The following is a 21,773-nucleotide window of genomic DNA, read 5'->3' on the forward strand; positions in this document are numbered from 1 at the left end:
CTGCAAGAATTTATACAGTACAGTTGATGATTCTTTCATTATTTTTTGTGCACAGGTTAGAATCCTTCTGCTACTTTTCATCTACTCCAGCCCCCTATTACTGTTTCTTGTTACTTCTCTCTTTATAAATAGACTAAGGGAATTGAAGAGGAATTAATCTTCTTGCTATACTTCAGAGACCACATTCCCTTTTCTCAGATGTTTTTATGGCATGTATTCCATAAAGTGACTTTCCAGTTTGGCTTTCTCTAGAGCAAAGCTAACTGTAAAATAAATACTTCTGCTGGGAACTTCCTGCAAACTTAAAACTAGCCCTAAATTCCCATCTCCAGGCCTACTTCTGAGAAATCTGAAGACATTGTGTAGTGTTTTCATTTTTGTTCTGAATGCTCTCATTTGCTCATCTCTATGAAGATGGTTTATAAGAGATAAGAATGAATTAAAGTCTTAACTCAGGGTAAAACTCAGGGGGACAAGATATTTGCATGTAATTGTTTAACTTAATGCCCTTCAGAAATGAATGTGACAGTTTACCTGAGAAAAGTGTCCTAGGTAAGACAATTGAGTGCCTTATCCACTACATATAAATCTTTAACAATGGACTCCCTGAAAAAGCCACAAGAAAATCATTTAAACAGTGTTTAAGAAGAGAGCAGGAAAGAGGAGAGATGGGCTATCAACAATTTGTTAGTAAAGAAGCTAAAAAGACTGAAAAATGTGTAATGGTTTTGCAGACTTCAGCTAGGAACATGACTAGCCATGCAGTTCTTGACAAAGGTATAAATTTCACACACATTTATTTTGGTAGCTAAGACAAATTATACAGCTCATATTCATTCTCTTGCTTTCATACCCAAACCAATGCTTTACCACCTTCTTTAATAGCATGGAAACAGCTGTATGTGAAGACAGGAGAATAACAGATTCTGGAAATGATCCAGGTTAAAAACAATCTGATAACAACAGCAGGAAGTAGAAGGAATGAGCATCATTTTAAATTCTGCTCAAGAATACAGTTTACAAAGTGCCACAAAAAGCATTGGATTGCCATAATGAAGAGGGCAATGAATAGAGGGCAGAAACAAGCAACTGGGGGTTGTTGGAAGATGCTGCTTAATATGGCAACTATTACTGAAAACAACAACAAAAACATATATATCTGTAAGTCTACCCCAACATTTACTCAAGACACATTTTGACTGAAAATCTTTACCAGCACATCTATATAACTAATAACAGTGACTGAAATTTTCTAAAACAGTCTTACCCATCAGCTAATACTACTGCTGATAACTCCTAAATTTCCCTGACTCACTTCAGAGTTCACTGGTGGCACCACAGGATTAATCAGGGATGTTATGGTCATTAAGCAGTGACCATGCTAAAAGGTAGCTCTGACAGGTATTTCAAGAAATTGTGCAAAACCCCGTAGGAGCAAAATTACAACACTATCACAGGGAGCCATAAACTACTATAAGAAAGATAAATAATCCACTCCCACTAATACATGTCATATGGAGAAGACAAAGCTCCTAGGGTTGGCTAGGTAGGGTTGACTCCCATTTGGCGAGGTAGTGCACAATATGCTCATCAGACCATCTGTCTTCCACCAAAATTACTCTAATCCCAATGTCTGAGAATTGTTAATTTGGATTGACAGAAAAATCACGTTATAAGGACAGGATTTATACTTTCTTCCCAACATGAGCATTTGCTAATGACTTATCTGAGGAAAAGAAGATGGGAACTTCAGAAACCTGCCTCCTATTTTTTTAATTTGTTCTTTCCAGTGACTGATTAAATCAATTAATCTCAATTATTCTGAGGCTTTACAGAAAACAGAACAGAGAGACAGAAAATTGAAAGTTCATCCTTTGCTGTTTGGTGAGTGAAGGTACTATGTTTGCATGATTCCATCATGTGCTTTCTCCATTTACATTTAAACAGATCACTCTTTCATTATAATATTTATTTATTTATTTATTTTAAACTGTCACTAGAATTACGCTATGTAAGTAGAATTACCCTTCTTGGCAGGAAGCCTGTATGTCATCTTCTTGTTCAAAGCACTTCCACAAGTCCTTTTTTGTAAATATTAAATCCAAGGTTACCAACACTGATGTAAAACCTGCACTTAGTAACTTTAATGTAAACCCAGCAAAGTCAAGGAATTGTAGAGGTACATCTGAATGTAATGGACGATTATCCACCGCTCTTCAAGCACTAACTACAAAATAAGCTCCAAGCTTAGAGCCATAATTCACTGTTATCACATCAAAAAGAGTATGATCCAAATAATTAAGCTGGGAATGTATGATTGGATTCAACAATTTACTACTAACATTTGATAGCATTTGAGGACTGTCCACAGAGGCATTTCAACATGGTGAGTCTCAGCTTCAGAGCATCAGAAGCATCACTTCTTCACCTACACTACTTTAGCACACAGTTATTGCTCTCTGGGACACATGCTCAGCTTTGCTACTAGGTGAACCTTCAAACTGGAAAGCAGCTGCTCCTAACCTGACAACAGCATAAATCAATCTGTTACCCAGGGGAGTGGTCTACACTGAGCACTAGTCAGTTTGGGAGTATGAATTTTGCTATATCTATCAATGGATGAAGAGTATAATTTGCTCAGTCATAACTCTTTATTTGCCCATCTCCTTGCTACATCCCTTACTGTTTCTAGTCATAGTAAGGACCTGGAAGAGGATTATATTATCACTATTATTTTTACTTTAATATATTAATATTAATATAATAACATAATATTAAATATATTAAATATACTATTAATATAATGCTATTATTTTAATATAAGATAATAATAAATATTTAATGTTGTACATCACCTTGCATAAATTGTGAGGCTGATTGGGTGTCAAGGCTTGTAAAAAATATACTGTTACTATAACAGATAGGTAAAGCAAAGAGATAATTTCAGAAAACAATTCCTTATCTATGGGGACTAGAATACTCATGTTTTATTTTTCAACCACATGCTTTCTCCATTCTCACAAACAGCATTTTTTAACAACATTTTTTTCTGCTTTAAGATTGTTGTCATAGCTTAGACAAACTCTTCAGAACACAGTTAATATACTGTTGTGTAAAGAGAACACCTTGTTATATTTTTGTTTTTACATCTTGCTTCGACTGTAAGTTAATGATGGCACATGGGAAAGCAAGTAGATTAACTGTATATGTAATAGATACATTGTTTCAGTCTATTAAGTATACAATCTAATGCCCATTAATTTTGGTGGAACCTATACAGATACATTCTTTAGACAATTCAGACAATTCCAATATGAGTCACTTGGAGCAAAGGTTCATTTAAAACCTGGAAATGATCTAATGCATTGTGGTTTATTATTTCAATATATGATAATGCTTTTTCCTTCAAGATTTCCATTACAGAGACATGCTTCACTTCCTGATCTTTCCTACATTGAATAAAATCTTAATTAAATGAAGTTCCATAGGCAAGGTTGACAGTAATGCTGTCACTGGAATGGCCAAGCAACGGATGCATGATTTGGATAACATTGTATCGATTTTCTTGCTGACAAGAAAAATACATACGTTACCAATCTGCTTATAAAGTGCAATTTGGACAATTCAAAACAATTTTGATACTTAGGACTACAAATATACCTTAAACTCAGGTAGACTGCCTTATCTTGTAATTTTGATGTCTTTCTGCTTTTTTTTCTAAGAAGTCTGCATCTTACCAGTTTATTTTTTTCACATTCCATCCCACAAAGAGATAGATTATCCTGTAAAGTTCATACATGGATTGAATATAAATTTTACCCAGAGTTCAAGGAATTTTTTTTCCAGGACTTCACTCTGACATACCAAACATGAAACAGCTGAAAGTCTATATTCAGCTCCTAATCTTAATTCAAACTTGAAAACATAATTTAAAAATCTATAGTTTTGACTCGTGCTACTTTCCATGTTAGAAGAATCATTCCGTTTTCTCATGGTATTTGACTCATGCTATTTCCTATGTTATATAACTATAATAAAATAAATAAACAAATGATAATTGATATAATAAAATACCCACAAAGGGAAAACAGTATTCGTTTTCCAGTGCCAAGATTTATTATGCCTATCTTCCAATTACCTAAAAAATTCTAGCAAAGAAATTATAAGAAATGAAGCTTAAGGTAGAATGTATTCAGTTTCATGGTATAATGATGAATAAACATATAGTCAAAGTACAACATTAAACATCTTAGCCACTATCTGTTTCTGAGATCTAAGACTGAAATACTGTACTAGACTACTAAAGAGAAAATTCAAATTGTAACAGCATGGCAATGGTAATTTGTGACAAAGGAAATCTCTGGCATGATTTAACCTGATCTAATTTAAATTTCTAACTTAAAACAGAACAACAACAACAACAAATGTATGTATATATAGAGAAAAGCATGCTTCGCTAGTGCCAAATTTTGAGGCAAAAGGATGTTTTACTTCTAGTAGTCCCAGGGCACCCAAGCCCTCCAGGTAAAACAGGTTAGCATTAATGAAGTCTCCGGTGGATTTCACAGAATATTCTCTGTACGTGTCTTTCATATTATGTTGGAAAAGTTTGACCAGATCTCTTAAGACTTGGCCAGCATTTTCTACTTGTTATTGGACTCCTGATGTGTTTTGTCTCCTCTGGAAATCTGATCCTGAGCCAGACCATCTCCTCTAAAAATATTTTATCACCAGCTGTCTGCTTATTAACTGGAACTAGTTCTAGAAAAGCATTGAGATTTTTCAATCTCTCTGTACAATGTCATTCCTTAACCCTCAGTTAGATTTTACTTTATACACTGATACTGGTTCAATGCCTATTTGAATGGGATTGAAGTCTTTACAAAGTAGCTTCTAGTACCTCTCTATCATACAAACGATACCAATTCAATATTACAATTCTCCTCTACCATGTGCCAGAGGAATATTTCCTGGAGTACACGTAAGGTTTATCTGTAATAATGCTATGGTTATTTGACCTAGGCATACATATAGGTCATGTAAAGCATAAAAGGCTGTCCGAACATGTTATTATATTGGTATTGTTTATAAGTTGGTTCTTCAGGAAAGAAACAGACAGATAATGCAGTATGCTACATGAGAAAATGCCCAAAAGATACTCAGGTAGCAGCTGAGAAATTAGCTGTGAACAGACTATCTTTAAGCCACAACACAGCTTGCACAATTTTTATTTTTTCTTACAAAGGTATTACCTGGCTAGAATGACAGGTTAGAGAAGAAAAAAAAAAGAAAAAAAAAAAAGTAGAGGAAATACAGTAGTGAAGGCACTGACAAAGCAGAAACAAGAGCAAAGAACTAAAGGCAGACTATCCCTAATGGCACACAGGCAGAGTTACCTAAAGTACAAAGGGAAGAATAAGACTACAGTATAATCACCTCTTTTTAGGCTTTGTTGATTCAGTGCTTCTCTCTGATTGCTGTGGACCTCAGAGTGAACAACAGTATACTTTTTAGAAGAATTGTTTTGAGACACTTTTCCCAACTGCTGGTCATGGAATTCAAATGATTTAAACATTTCCAGTTCCTTCCAGTTACATGTATGGTAATGGTAATGGTTACCATTTCCTTCCAGTTACAGTTGGGAACTATCATGGTTGTAACCCAAGCTTTCAGGTTGCAAGGTTTGCATTTGTTTTAAATGAACTGCAGTGGGTCCTGAGGTGTATCCCACCTTTAACTATAGCATCTTTTTCCTTTCCTTTTCCTTTCCAATGCACAAGGACAGGTGCTCTTTTGTTGTTGTTGATTGTTTGTTTTTCCCTGAGGTAACTACAAATATGGCATCTCTGCTATTTTCAAACCTATCTCCTGCAAGATTCATGTAGATCTCAATGTCTGGTGGACTGTACCCAAGCTCAGATAAGAGGAAGTATGCACATAGCTCACCTCTGTTCTCAGATCACATGCCACTGGGACTACACTTTTCAAAAAATCCATGTATTATATCACAGCTGGGAGCTAATTAACTAATTAAGTAGAGCACACGCATGTTTTTCATTCACACAGAATGGTTTCCGTCTTAATAAATACAAGGTATGTCCTAAATGCTGATATTTATTTAAATAGCTCAACTTCATACCCTAGCTTAGATAACACTGCAATAGAATAGTAATAATTCTTGGTAATCTAAAAAAAACTTCTACATTCATAAAACCAACTACCTATTAGTGTTCTAAGATACAATTCCTCCGTGAAAAAAGACCTGTTGCAAACCAGGTATAATGTTATTTGAAAATTGCTGCTACAGACTTAACTTCCCTAAGAGATACCTTAATTGTTACAAATCTAAGCATATATCCATGAACACTAAGATGGAAATGAACAATGTCTTGGTGGTGGAGGAGAACAAACATAAGTATCTCATGGGACTGGTTTTACTGATTTTGTCTTTAGACAGGGAGAAGATTAGACTGATGTCTTTTCCTGCTTCACGACTGCATGAAATATATTGACTTCTACTCCTGTATGGCTCTCTTTGAAGTTCTCTGGGATAAATGTTAGCCCAGATATTTGAGAGATGAAATAAAATACTCTTGCCTTGTGGGAAAGAAGATAAAATATTGCTGTCAGGTATTGCAGTGTGTTAAAAGCAGGAACATAATGGAAAATGTTAATTAAAATAGTCTTAAAAATACAGAGATTAATACTTGCCCAAATCACAACAGAAATAAGATGTTATCTACTCAATAGATAATTTTCCATCTTTTATTTGCCTCACTATTGTACTTCCCTTGTATTGGTTGGTGGCTCAATGGTGCACGCTACTGGTTTTACAACATCAGTATTTATCTGGGGTCATACAAAAAAAATACAATAAACTGCATGGAGAACGACATTGATTGCATTCCAAGAGCATTCAGAATTTACTGATATGGGAATTATATTTTGTTGTTGTTGTTGTTGTTTGTTTGTTTGTTTCACAAAATAATAGGAAAACTGGATCATCTTGCTATCTCGATGTCTAAAAAATGAACGAAAAGGAACATTTTATTTATTTTCTTACAACATAAATGTACTCCAAAAGACCTTATTTTGACAGGAAGCAATGCAAGTGGTTACCAATTCATATTATAAAAGCAGCTTACTTTAAGCTAAAATGAACCAGTAATGCCTCATGATGAAAACTGGGTCTTATATAAACAAGAGTTCCTCTGAGGAAAGACCAATTTTTAAAGTGGTTAAAGGCTGCATTTTTTGCTTTTTCTGCAGAAACAGCTTGATCTTGTAAGTTTTTACACACTTCCAATTCCAATGCATGGCTGAAATCCTAAAATAGGAAATCAGCAGGAACTTTATTTGTTTTGAAATAAAAACTTAAAAACTGTCCTCATATTCCTGTTTAGGCAAAATTTTCCTTCAAATGACAGAAATATGAGCTACAACAGTGAGATTCAGTTTTATGACATGAAACAAAGCAGTAAGTATGATCTTTATCACCAGTCTTGGCATCAAAATTAAGTCAATCTAACACTTTACTGCAATTTTGATCTTGTTTTATTGGATATCATGGAAAATACAGAAAACCACATAATGATCAAATTACAGCAAATCTGAATGTTACACTACCCATGTAATACATTCTATTTATAGGCTTTCTATTTTATAAGAAAGAGCCCAGAATAAACGTACACTAGATTTTCAAACTCACTGCCACTCCAACCAAAAATCCTTCAAGAAGATAAAATGGGTCTAGAGACTGCTTGTATAACTATGCTTCAGGAGATCTAAGTAGCATAAAATAATCATCATTTACTGCCTTTAGAAACAGAATGGTTTTGGTTGGAAGGGATCTGTAAAGATCATTTAGTCCTACCCGCTGTCCATGGACAGAGACCTCTTTCCTTAATTAAGGTTGCTTAAAGCCCCCTCCAGCCTGATTTCAAACACTTCCTGGGATGGGGCACCTACAATTCCTCTGGGTAACCTGTTTCTGTGCCTTACCATCCTCATTGTGAAAAATTTCCTTATGTTATATCTAATCTAGACCTACCCTATTTCAGTTTTAAAACCATTGCCCCTAGTTCTGTCACTTTAGATCCTGGTAAAAAGTCCCTCTATCTTTCTTATAAGCCCTCTTTATGTATTCTAAGGTCACAATAAGGTCTGCCTTGAGCCTTCACTTCTCCAGGCTGAACAATCCCAACTCTCTCAGCATCTTTTCATAGAAGTTCTCCAGGCTTCTGATAATTTTGTGTCTCTCCTTTGAACCTGCTCTAACAGGTCCCTGTCTATCTTACGCTGGGGTCCCAGAGCTGGGTACAGTATTTCAGGTGAGGTTTCACAAGGGAATCAGTTCCCTCAACCTGCAAGCCTTACTAATTTTGATACCGCCCAGGATATAACTGGCTTTCTGGGCTGCAAGCATACATTGCCAGCTAATGTCCAATTTTTAATCTACCAGTATCCACAATCCCTCTGCAGTGCTACTCTCAGTCAATTCATTATACAGACTGTACTAATACTGGGGATTGCCCTGACCCAGGTGCAAGACCTCACACTCAACCTTTTTGAACTTCATGAGTTGTTTTTTTAAGAGATGTACAATAAGGAGATTGCACTGTTGATATTCATTTTGTAATCTTAATTGCTGCTTCTATCAATTTATTTTGTATTTTTATATACTACAAAATCCTGTCTACAATATCACTAAGATAAATTTACTTCAAACAAAAATAGGTCTACAGAACTTGTTGGAGCAATTCAGGTAATGATTCACTTGATTTACTTCCACTTACTTCCACCTAAGAGATTTATATTTTAATCAACAATTTGTTTTTCAGTCCAGTTAACAAAGGTACTGGAATGAAAACATTTGGTGGTGAGTGGCTGAACTCCCAACCATTCTTTTAAACTAGCCAATCAAAATCTCTCTGGTGACCAGTGATAGGACCCGAGGGAACAGAATAAAGCTGTATCAGGGGAGGTTCAGATTGGGTATTAGGAAAAGGTTCTTCATCAAGAAGGTGATCGGGCAATGGAACAGGCTCCCCAGGGAAGCAGTCATGGCACCAAGCCTGCCAGTTCAAGAAGTGTTTGGACAATGCTCTTAGCCATATGGTTTGATTTTGGGGTGGTCCTGTGTGTAGGCAGTTAGACTCAATGATCCTTGAGGGTCTCTTCCAACTCGTGATGTTCTATGATTCTATGAGTGTACCCGACAATTTGTATAATGATGATATATAACTTTGTAGTAAATTACACCAATCTGGAACTGAATTTTTTCTTTAGGTACCCTAAAGATGCTATGAGATAGGAAGATAAACAAGTTGAGAAAATAAGCCTTTTATACTGAACTTCTGCATACATGGAGTTATATCTGTGCTTGTGTGTTTTGTTGAGTTGAGACTTGTATACTTTAAGTGTTACTGTTAAAATGTTCTGCCCTGCAGAAAGGGATCTGGGGGTACTGGTTGACAGTAGGCTCATTGTGAGTCAGCAGTGTGCCCTGGCAGACTAGAGGGCAAATTGCATTTAAGGATGCATTAAACACACCATAGCCAGACAGTTCAAAGAGGTGATTCTCGCACTGTAATTATCACTGGTGCAGCCTCACCTTGAATATTGGGTGCAGTTCTGTGTTTCACAATATAAAAAGGATATTAAGATACTTGAAAAGTATCTTAGCAAATCTGCTAAAAAGGTTGGAAGGCATGTCCTGTGAGGAGAGACTGACGACATTTGGGTTGCCTATTCTGCAGAAAAGAAGGCTGAGAGATGATCTCATTGCTCTCAGAATTTTCTGAGGAGGGGAAGTGGAGAGGTAGGTGCCAATGACAGGACAAACGGAAATTGCACAAAGCTGCACCAAGGGAGGTTCAGATTTGCTATAAGGAAAAATTTCTTTACTCTGAAGGTGGCCAAACACTGGAACAGGCTTCCTAGAGGGGGGTTGATGCCCCATGCCTGTCAGATGTTTGGACAATGCCTTCTATTGGCCATAAAATCCCATAAAGTCCAACAGAATATTGGGCATATTCTATTCTATTGATGAGACTGGACACAGGTTTATTCTATTCCTGGTGAAGGTCATTGTCAGCTCATTTCTCCAGTATGCTGAGATCCAGGTGAAGAGCAGCCTTGTTACAGCCTTTTAAGTCACAACCACTCTCCCTAGCTTATCATCCAGAAATTGCTGAGGGTGCACTCCATCCCATTGCCCAGCTTGTTTGTGAAAACACTAAAGAGTATTGGCCCCAGCATCAACCCCTGAAGAGCACTACTAGTAACTGGGCAACACTTCGACTTTACACTATTAGTCACCACCATTTAAGCCTGGCATCCAGTCAATTTTCCCCTCATTCATTTATCCAGATGATATTTCACCAATTTGCTATATGTATCATTGCCATAAATATCAGGCAGACTGTGTTGAAGGCCTTTCTAAAGACAAGGCATACATCCACTGTTCTTGCCTCATCCATAGAGCTAATCATGTTATCATAGAGGACAATCTCAGGTATCATCCTAAATTGCCATAATCTTTCAAAGACGATTGAGAGTAACCTTACAATAATATTAGTCAGCTTCATCAGCACTCTTGGATCCAGCCCACCTGATACAACAAACTTCTAAACACACAATTTGCATGTGCAGTCTTTCTAGGCTTATCAAGTCTTTTTCTGATGTGGGCAATACTTAACCCCTTTGGGTTCTGACACTAGTTTCGGAGGCCTGGGAGGCCTGGAAGCAAACTTTGCCAAGGAAGGCCAAAGAAAGGAAGGTACAAAGTGTCTCAGTCTTTTCTGTGTCCTATCCCTAGGTCCTAGTGAGATTACGTTTTTCTTAATTTCCATTTGCTGCCAGTATACTTACTGAAGCTTTTTTGCTGCCTTCAATATCCCTGGCTAGCTTCAACTCTGTCTGAGCTTCTTGCCGGTTTCCATCCCTGCATTCTTGGGTGACTCTTGGGTAGCCCATCCCTATTTTGGCTTGCTGTGTTGTTTCATTTTTGCATTTGAGCTCAGTCAGAAATTCCCTTTTTCGTATAGCTATGATATTTCATTGACACAATATTAATTATTGTAATAGATCTGTACAGAAAAAAAAATACAAAAACAATAAAACACAGAGTTGTCTTTCACTTTGAATGTGTGAATGACATTAAATTCCAAACATATATACATACTCTGTCACGTCTATTGGGAATAAAGGACAACCAATTATCATGTGATTTGCCCTAATGCCTACTTCATTCATATAATGTTTCTTGCAGGCTGCTGGAGTGAGACTTCGGGGTATTTTTGTTAAGTGCCAAATGTTAGAAGTTTTTTTTTTTTTCTACAGAGTTGGAACTCTAAGCAGCATAATGCATTGATAGTTAAAAGGATTGTGGAATGCATCTATGGGAAGAGGACGAGAGAGGAAAGGATAAAAGGAGACAGAAAAATTACATCTAACCTCTGTGTCTCCTCCTCCTTCTGTTGCTCTTTGTCTCTCAAGCACAGAAGAGAGTAATATTTACTTTGAGCCAGTGAGGAAGAGAGGCAAAAACTTAGCTGAGAACATTCTCCACAAGCACTTCTATTCAGCTGGCAAAAGAGGGATGCCTTTCTCCACTCTTCCAGCTACACGATGTAGATATGCAGACAAAAGCTCTGTGGCGGCTTTATTAAAACCTTGTGCAGGACTGTAATTCCATTTTCTGGGATGAACAGACCTTCTGGCTTCAGGGAAGAGAACTGACTCCCTGGCAGGTGTTTGTGGAAATTGAATCAAGGGATGCAAGAACTGTGGATTTTTTTATTTTTATTTTTTTCTCGGTCTGTGAAATATAGGCATGTGAAGAAAGCTCTGCAAAAAGATGGAGAAACTGTCTTGGCAACTGAGGGATTCACCTCTACCTGAACACTGCTAAAAGGTGAAGTGCAGAATTTGGGAGACAGCTATATTGTATACAGAAGCCACAAGTTGACTTCTATTCAGAGTTGCTACCTCGTTCACTGAACACACCCATTCAATTCATGTTATTGAAATAACAGGAGTTTTTGACAAAGTAGAATGAACACAATGATTTTCTCTGCCTGTGGCACTGAGCTTCTGAATTTGTTGAAACTGAAAGATCAGCTTTTCATATCTTGTATCTAAAATAGTAAAACCAGCAAATGTGTATAATGGAATGTACACAAAGGAAAAGACAGTGTGACATTTAGCCACTTCTTAGTGAGATACTAGAGAGTTAGATAATCTAAGCTACTTCATCAACTTCATATAGGTTTTCATACGGCTAAAATCATAGATATCACTGAAAAAAGAGGAACGTTTTTACATCGACACTTAAAGACTGCAAGTCTCAAAACACATAAGCACATGTGTAAGTTCATGTATGCAGAGTTCAATATACAAGGCTTATTTTCTCACCTTATTTATCTTCCTATCTAGTTGTTATCATTTTCTTGAGAATGTGGCTTTAAATAAGACGGAGGACAGCTCTTGAGACCAGCTGCTACATCCTGTCTGATTTTTATTTTTTTTGTATCAGCAAATTGTGTCTTAACAAGAGAGAGCAGTAGGTAGTGAAGTCTTCATCACACATGGCATTGAAAGCCATCTTTAAATGTAATTTGTCAAATAACACTTAAAGAAGTTATCCAGGCGTGATGTAAATGACTATATTATATATATATATGACTATATATATATTGCTTGGCTTTGTCAGATCACACATCCAAGCCCTAAGTTCTAACCTTTTTCCCTACTTTTCTCCTTTTTCCTCTAGATATTTTGCAAGGCATAGTAGGAGAATTTGAAATACAAGAGAGAAAAAAAAAAAAAAAGGAAATGTACCATTTCCAGTGCTGCTCAGAAGTGAATAATAGAGACTTTCTTCTATTGCAGTCGGAGACCAGAGTGAAATAGTCTAACAAACACATAACCCTGCTACGTAAAGAAAAATATATTTGCATTTCACTCTTTCATTTTCACAGATCTCCATCATCGGAAATCAATGTGTTTTTGCACAGTACCAGTTACAGACATGTTCTATTTCTATATGCTTATGCATGGCCCATATAGTTACCATGCTGGTGATCTGCAGAAGTCAACACTCACAAACTGGTATTTGTGGCTAAGAATGCATGAGACCTATTCTGTACCTGTGCAGAACACAGGAGTATTTCATTGTATTTTGATGTTCATTACAATGTTCATAAGGGGAAAGAATGAATTAAATTCCAGTTCTAAGCAAGGAGACAGACATGGGAAAATTTATACTCAATTTGCCTTCTGATTCATGCATGATAGGAGTGGAAAAGAGAGAAGTGGTAAAAGGTAGAAAGCCAGAAACATGCTGCAACATCAAGCAACATATAGTGATTATCAGCAAGACTGTAATTCCCCAAGTTTGACTAGGCAGTGTATTTGAGGAAAATAGACCTCGACAAGAAGCATGAATTGCCAGCCCATAGTTTTTAACAATGAATTCCCAGCACAAAAAATTTAAGCACATGGAACCACATTAGCAGAGGTCTATTTCTAAGACAACAAGCATAACAGAGAAAGGCATAAACGAATAGCACATGTGAGAACAGAATGTCAGCCAGAGAGAAATACCTTGATCTGGACTCCAGTTAAGAATCATCAGATTATTCTGAGTCAATGATTTTGTTCTCTGTAGTCCAGATAACCATTAACAGCTGTTGTGGTTTAACCCGGCAGGCAGCTCAGCACCACATAGCCGCTCGCTCACTCTCCCCAGTGGGGGATGGCGGAGAGAATTGGAAAGGTAAAAGTGTGAGAACTCACGGCTTGAAATAAAGACAGTTTACTGGGTGAAGCAAAAGCTGCGTGCAAGCAAAGCAAAACAGTGAATTCATTCACTACTTCCCATTGGCAGGCAGGTGTTCAGCCACTTCCAGGAAAGCAGGGCTCATCATACATAATGGTTCCTTGGGAAGACAAACACTATCACTCCAAACGTTCCTCACTTCCTCCTTTACCCCAGCTTTTATTGCTGAGCATGATGTCATATGGTGTGGAATATCCCTTTGGTAAATCTGGGTCAGCTGTCCTGGCTGTGTCCCTTCCCATCTCCTTGTGCTCTCCCAGTCTCCTCACTGGCAGGGTAGCATGAGAAGCAGGAAAGTCCTCGGCTCTATGCAAACACTGCTTTGCAAAAACTAAAAACATCAGTGTGTTATTATCACTATTTTCATCAAAAATCCAAAACACAGACTCTACAAAGAAAATTAACTCTGTCCCAGACAAAACCATGACACCAGGCAACTTGTCTGTTTTAGAGCAAGCTTACTTTACAATAAAATGTCAATTTCTTTCTAAAAAGTTAGGTTTACATTCATAATAGATTTAAGTGTCTCCACTTAAGCCATGAAGACAGTGAAGTACAAAATTTTATCAGTGCCAGTCTTGAAGAGGAGAAAGCTGTGTCAGTATACGTGTTTATGAATCAAATTAATGAAATTGCACCAAATTAATCCAATTGGCAAGAATAAAAAGCAACCACTTTGATAATTTTTGAAAATATGAAAGTCTATCAAATCAGGTACTACAGAGAAAATAGTGGATAGCAACAATCCCAAAGCAAAAACAAACAAACAAAGAAAAATTAATTATCAGAACAATAAATAAAATGATGCAGATGGAGATAAGCTACCTGTTCATTTCTAGGTATACCACAGCTATGAAAACTAATATTGATGACTTATAAGCACAATCTATTATTTGACTACATCTCCAAGAACACTCATATTCTCACAAGATAAGAAGAATCCATATCATTCAGTTCTGTCACTTAATTTGCAAGCAGAAGATAAGCAAATATTCTGATACACAGAAACCGATGGAACACTGCTGGAGAGCAAAAGGTAGGTTCTCCACAGAAAGGCAAAAACACATAAGCATTACATTGCATCAGCTCAAGAGAATAAAATCCTTTGGAAAAGAATATAATTATATGCTAATCAGAAACTTATATAAATCAACTACACTGATGTATAAATGGAATTTTAATTGTGTGTCCGGAAAAGCCTAGGTAATTATAGCAGTAAACAAAACAGTTGACTATCCAATTTATATGATTACCGTGCTGCCTTGTCATACAATGGTGAAAATAGATTTGTATTCAGAGAATACAAATATAACCTGTTAGACACAAACAAGTACACAGAGATGTTCCCTGTGTATTTTTCCAACTCTGTTGTCTTTATAAACACAAGGCAGCAAAGCTATAAGCAATGTTTACCTTGAAACTATTCAACCAAATTCTTGAATATAGCTTCCTGTGCCAATACTATCTCCTAAAGTACTATTCATATCCCACTGTTTAACAAGGTACGCTTCAGTACATTAGGGCTGCACCTACTGTACATTTGCATATATTTATTTTATTCCCAACCCCCATTCATGCACTCTGTTTCCATGAATAAAATTAGCTTAGAAATGAAAGAATATTTTCTAATCATTCAAGGAGGGAGCTGTCTCAGGGATGACTTAGCAAATCAGATTTTAGGGATAAAAGACTTGGAGTGTTTTAAAATGGAGCTTGATAAATTTATGGAAGAAGTCATATGTCAGCTTAGGTTGATTTTTGAGTTACAAATTCAGGCTTGTGATATAATACTTTTGGTGTGTAATTTGCTGATATTCCTAATGAGAGTTGAAAAATTGGACTGCTGTCTGTTCACGTTTCTACCATATTTATGTGTAGATACTTATGTGTTGAAGTGCAATGCTTCAGGGCTTCTGTTGGTTACCTACAAATGCATGTACAGGTTAGGACTTCTAAGTTTATTTATTTATTTATTAAATCCCTGATATATCAGTAAGCTTTTGATGGAGTTTCTCCCTTCTGTGGACCACTAAATTGCCACAGCAAGATTGAATCTGACACAAGGAAGGCCAGTGCTCCCAGAGGTTTTTATTTCTTGAGTGACTCACATTGACTTGCTCATTTAGCATGTTTAACTAACTGGAATAGCAAATATCTCCGAAGTGGCTTAATGTATTCCTCTGTGGGTAAGATCCATTCATGAGGATAGATGGGATATTTCAAATCATAACAGTTTCTACAGGATTAGGATATCGGTGCTGCATCATAAGGTCTCCAGTTACAAATGTGGTTACAAGTATTCAGGGTTCTGAATTTTCATTGTGATTGAAATTCAGTTTTAGGGTACTGGTGGTATATGGGTGTATGTAGACAAAATGGTCTACAGACTGTTGGATTAAGGACTGCTGGATGAACATGGAGTTGAGGGAAACAAAACAATGACTCTTCAGCCCTATGTCTAAGCCATGTATCTAAGATACAATACCTAAAACTACAGAAAACATTTCTTTTTTTTTTTTAATCATTTAGATTTTTATTTCCATTCAAAGCCCCAGCATACAAACAACAAGTTTAAGATTCAGTGCAGAGATAACGTACTTTTTTTTTTTTGCACAAGTAGCAAAGCGTAAAGAAATTTTTTAAGATGAGTTTCAACATTGTAGCTGCTCATCAGAAATCTGTAAAACTTAGGCAAATTTGTTTAACATTTTTACTGATGCTAGGTTATATAAATTGTAAAGATATTTTCCTTTTTTTTTTTTTTTTGACATTCTATCAGTATCCAGTCCACACTGAAAGAACATGCAAAAAGTCTCATTTTAAATAAATTTTCCTACTTAAGTTTGATTACTTCTATTTCCAAATAGCTACATACATATGTTTTTCTAGTTAGCACTGGGAATTTTATGCGGGCACTGATGCTGTCTTTTCCTACAGGAAATTGTGCACTTCTGCCTATTAACTTGAGTAAGTAAAGAATGTCAAGAGGATAACATGTGCAACCAATCTGTTTGCCACATATCTAGATTACTATTTTTATTGGGTGTATTCCCTCAGGAGTCTACACTGGTAGCACTGTAAAATTATATTGAAAATTCCATAAAGCACTCAGACTTCTGACTTGACACTAATATTAAATTTCAACACTACACACTTAAGATGCCATTTAAAATACTGTCTAATGATTAGGTCTGGGGGAGGGAAATGTTTCACCATGAACAGTTAATTAAAAGTATTACTCTGATAAAAATTAGAATATTACTACCCAGAAGAATAATATGCCCCCATATATCTTGGTTGTATTCAAGTATACTTGACATGTTCAGCAGTATTTTATGTTGTTTCAGTCTCTTTCATATTACAGTGTTAGCAGACACCACTGTGGCATGTCTGCTGAATCTCCCCTGCAAAAATCTAACACTCTCCATGGAAACCACTGTATCAATGTTGTATCTGTGCCTGTTTCCTTTGGCTGGTAGACCTTGATACTTCTGATATCTGGGTTATCTGTCAGTAAGTATAATTATTATTAAGATTAAAGTAACAAATATGACCTCCTGGAGGTTTTGCCCTAAACTTACTCTTTCTACAACCTGATTAAAAAGGTAAAATCATGTTCTGTCATTTTTGCAAGCCAACTGTCTGCAATTCTGCAGTTAAGTATATCTGCATAATATCTGCAATTAAGTGCATTTACACATGCACACTGGGTAGGAAATGCATCCATAGTTCATTTGGTGTCTAATTATTTACCTACTTTTACCCTAATTTATGGAACTGTCTTCTTGGAACCAATTTGCACAGCTCTTACCTACTTTAGACTTTCTGCTGGAAATGTATCTCTGAAAATCTGTTGTTAATAATTCATTAATCATAATTACATATTTGCATAAATAGCATGGTATCAAGGCAAATGACTGATCTGTAAACATACCAACATCGCACCTTCAGCTACTGATAATTGGCCTAGCCCATTAACTTTAGTAGAGGAATGTAAATTTACACCAGCTAGGAACTTGCTTCTCTCATCCCTAAGTTCAAAAATTTCTTTTAGGTTGACTTCTGCTGGTAGGTTACATTGAACTGTGAAGAACTTTATATAGTAATAAGTACTATTCCCTTATGCTCTTTGATAATGCAAATAGCAAGTAATCTAAGAATTAGACTTAAGGGTTTTAGGACAGGGTTGCTTCTTAGATTTAAAAAGTAGAAAATTTAGTAGGGATTTACCCCATGCAAGGTGGTACATGTAATTTTTATCTTCAGTCGAGCTACTCTGTCCTGAGAAGAATGTTAAACTTGGAAACATAAAGATCAAAAGCAGGCAGCTTTGATACAAATGTACCTGATACTGTCTTGTCAGATTTGGCAGAACTTAAACTTTAGAATTTACTTCAGTTTTCCAGAAACATAGTTGTTTGGTTGACACTGAGCTACAAGTTAAATTCCCCTGTAAATGAATAACACTGACTCTAGAATGATATTAAAACTGGAGATTAGGTCTTGAGCATGTGAGCAATTCATCTCCAAAGTATCATACTCTCTTATCAAGCCATACATAATGTTACCACATCCAGGTGCCTTGCAAAGACTGAGTATTATTAAAAAGAAAAAGTAATTAAAAAAATTTCCCCAGCATTGTGAATTTCCACTGTTAAGTTGTACAGGATTTTGTCCCATTTCCACGATCAGGTATTCATTCATCATTCTTTGTAGTCTGTGCTACCCTTTACTTATTTCTGACCTTTCTCCCTTTTTGCAAATTTGCATTTTGTTCTGTGAAGTGACATAACATCTCTTTGAAGCAAGTTACACTGTTCACATCTGCAATATTTTGCATTTGAAGGTACTTGTATTTGTTAAATTTAAATGTGATATCAAGTGATTTTAGTAATAAACCCTAATTCTCGAGTTGTGAAAAACATTCTCACTTCATATGCACATTTGTTATGCCATTCATGAGCGCAAACCTAGATCACAACCCTCATACAAGAGCAAGATGGGGAGTCTTCTTTGTTCTTAATCTTGTCTCATACAGATGGTTTGATCAGCTCTGTCACCCTTCCCATAAATCTTTTCTAGTTCCAGTATATCTTTTCTGAGATAAGCTGACCATAGAAAAATGCACACAGCATTCAGAAGGTGAGGATAGCATTATTAGTTTGTGGAGTTATTAGCCCCCATTTTTATTCCATATCAGCTCAGTTTCTTGAAAAGCCTGTGATAGGTACCTTTGTCTAAACCTATTTGGAAATTCATATTTATCAGCTAGAATGCTCTTTATGTTTATGCTTTCCAACTACTAAGAACAGTTATGAGCCTTTCTACAAGAATCATGTAGATTCTTTCCTGTAATGCATAAATTTTTTCTGTATTTTATCAGATTTTTATTAATTTCCCTCAACTTCAGAAACCAGACCTATTCTCAGAGTCTACCTGGTACTTTTATAAATTGTTGTCACTTTTCCTAGTTCCTATTCCTCTAGAATATAGACTGATATAAGTAATTGGTTTTGTTGTTTATTTTCATGTTTGACTTCCCTTAGAACTCTCGTGAACACTATCTGGTGTTTGCAATGTTTCTGAAGTTAGGTACTCGGAGTATCCCATCACTGCAGTAACTAGGTATCCCTCTATCTCTCAGTTCCTCTTTGCTTCAGCACAACCTTTCCAGCTTGTACGTAGGAATACTTCCCTCTTTTTCATGTTATCTGACAGGTTCTAGTATGAAGTCTGAATTCTGCTTGCCCAGCTGCTGTTGAAGTCTCCTGAGTCCCAGGTATCCATAGGGCAGAGATGCATTAGAATATCTGAACGTTTCTTATGTTTCTAATGTTAATTTATCCTCTTTTATTATGAAGGAATATACTCTCTCATTTATTCACAACAAAAATATCCCAGAAGACAACTATTTATCTGGTTTTCAGTTCAAAAGAAATTCTCTAAAATAACGTTGGTTTGAGTTTTATGTTTGAAATAATTTTAGACCATTTTTTGATCAGGCATTTTAGCAGACAAAACAGGTGATGGACAAAACTTCAGTGCATATTTCAGGAGTGTTTTTCACTTAAAGTCTGTGTCCAACGGGGTGGGGGGTGGCGGGGAAAATATCATGGCTTTTCAAAAAGTAAAATGACCTGGTTTAGCGAGGACCTACATCAGTTTAAGTAGACACATACTTTTCTGTTATGCAAGCATTTAGATAATTTTATAAGTACCCCATATCATATACAATTTCATTTTAATCTCTCTCAAACTTCCATTCAATAAAAGCCTCTTCGGTGCCTAATATACATCTACAAGGTGTAATCAAAAGTCAAGAGCTCATTTTAGGGTTTGGGATTTTTGTGTGTTTGTTTCAGTGAAGATGACAGACTCAGATCTTTAGAACTGAGAAGGGAATTGGATTTCTTTTATTGCTTTTAGTGCTGTAGATGCTCATGATACAACCACTTTAATAGCAGAAGTAGACAAATAGCCTCCAAAGGAATCCTGGTAAATAATTAAAACAAAGTCTTTATTATCTTGAGTTGGGGTGGAGGGCGGAATGAGTGCTAGTTACTGAACTGCCACTGAAAAATGTTAAGAAAACACAACACTTACTCTATTTACCATACTATTTCTTTCACCCAAATAATGTTAATGTTCAAATTACTGCTTTATGTCTAAATTTTTTGTTTATATTTTCATAGAATCATTTCATTTGGAAAATACCTCTAAAATCATCAGGTCCAACCATCAACATATAACTACCAAGTCCACAACTAAATCATGTCCCTAAGCACCACATCCACATGTCTCTTAAATACCTCCAGAGATGGCAATACCTCCCCCTGGGCAGCCTGTTCTAATGCCTATCCATCCCCTCCATGAGTAAATTCTTCACAGTACCCAGTCTAAACCTCCTCTGCTACAACTTGAGGCTGTTTCCTCACATTCTGTACCTTGCCACCTGTGAAAAAACTGACACCCACCTCACTACAGCCTCCTTCCACATAGTCAGAGAGTGATTAGTCTCCCCTTACCCTCCTTTTCTTCAGACTAAATAACCCCAGTTTCATCAGCCACTCCTCATATATCTTGTTTTCTAGTTCTGTCTGAACAGATAGAGCTTATATCTTTTGGAGTTTCTCTATAAATCAATAGGACTTGGGGAAAAAAAAAAAGTCAAATGTCTGAAGTCTCAGAGCTGTACATGGAACAATGGAAAAAAGGAGAGGAGTATCATTGCAAGATTCTCCTGGGTCATCTGCTTGTGACTGCCAGCCAGTTAGTATATTGTAAGAAATGTTATCCTTTGACCTGCAGGAAGGAGATAAGCATTTGATGGAAAATGAGGGCATAAACAACATATCTGGAACTTATCTGTGTGTACTTTGAGAGAAAGAAAGATAGAAGAAAGGATATGAAGTTTTTTATTAAATACGAGGAGAGGAAAAAAATAACAATATGCTCCAGTAAATGTCAAGATGATAAACTGTTCAGTCACAGTGCAAGAATGCTTTGTGCCACTAATGCATGTGCATTAGTGCTGAACATCACACATACCAGTTTTAACAGGAACTAGGAGAGGGACCTAAGCAGTGACTGTATATTTGCATTTACCAAAACTCACACGGCCAAGGATATCAACACAGAAACCTTAACAGCCAGAGTTATTTTTAAAAATGTCATTTTAAATGGAAATTTAGTGTCAGTAACTAACACTTTAGTCATAACTACATTACTACTACTTTCATATATTGCATATTTGCCATTAATGCCTGTTGTCAATGTCATGGAGAGTCTTTAACAAGCAGTCTTCCTGCAAATATCTTCAAGTTAGGTTCCCTAATAATGAAGGAACATTTTGAATTTACTGCAAATCTACAGCAATTTATTCCATAGCCAGCTGAGAGGGGATACATGGTTCACCCTGAGGGTGTTTAAG

General features: G+C 36.3%; 1 protein-coding gene across 1 annotated transcript in view; it reads right to left on the bottom strand.

Moving 5' to 3' along the window:
* Positions 1–21,773, bottom strand: part of CNTNAP2 (contactin associated protein 2) — a 1,162,302-nt gene that overhangs the window by 449,458 nt on the left and 691,071 nt on the right. The window lies entirely within an intron of this gene.

Source organism: Cygnus atratus, chromosome 2 (assembly GCF_013377495.2).
Source record: "Cygnus atratus isolate AKBS03 ecotype Queensland, Australia chromosome 2, CAtr_DNAZoo_HiC_assembly, whole genome shotgun sequence".
Taxonomy (NCBI): domain Eukaryota; kingdom Metazoa; phylum Chordata; class Aves; order Anseriformes; family Anatidae; genus Cygnus; species Cygnus atratus.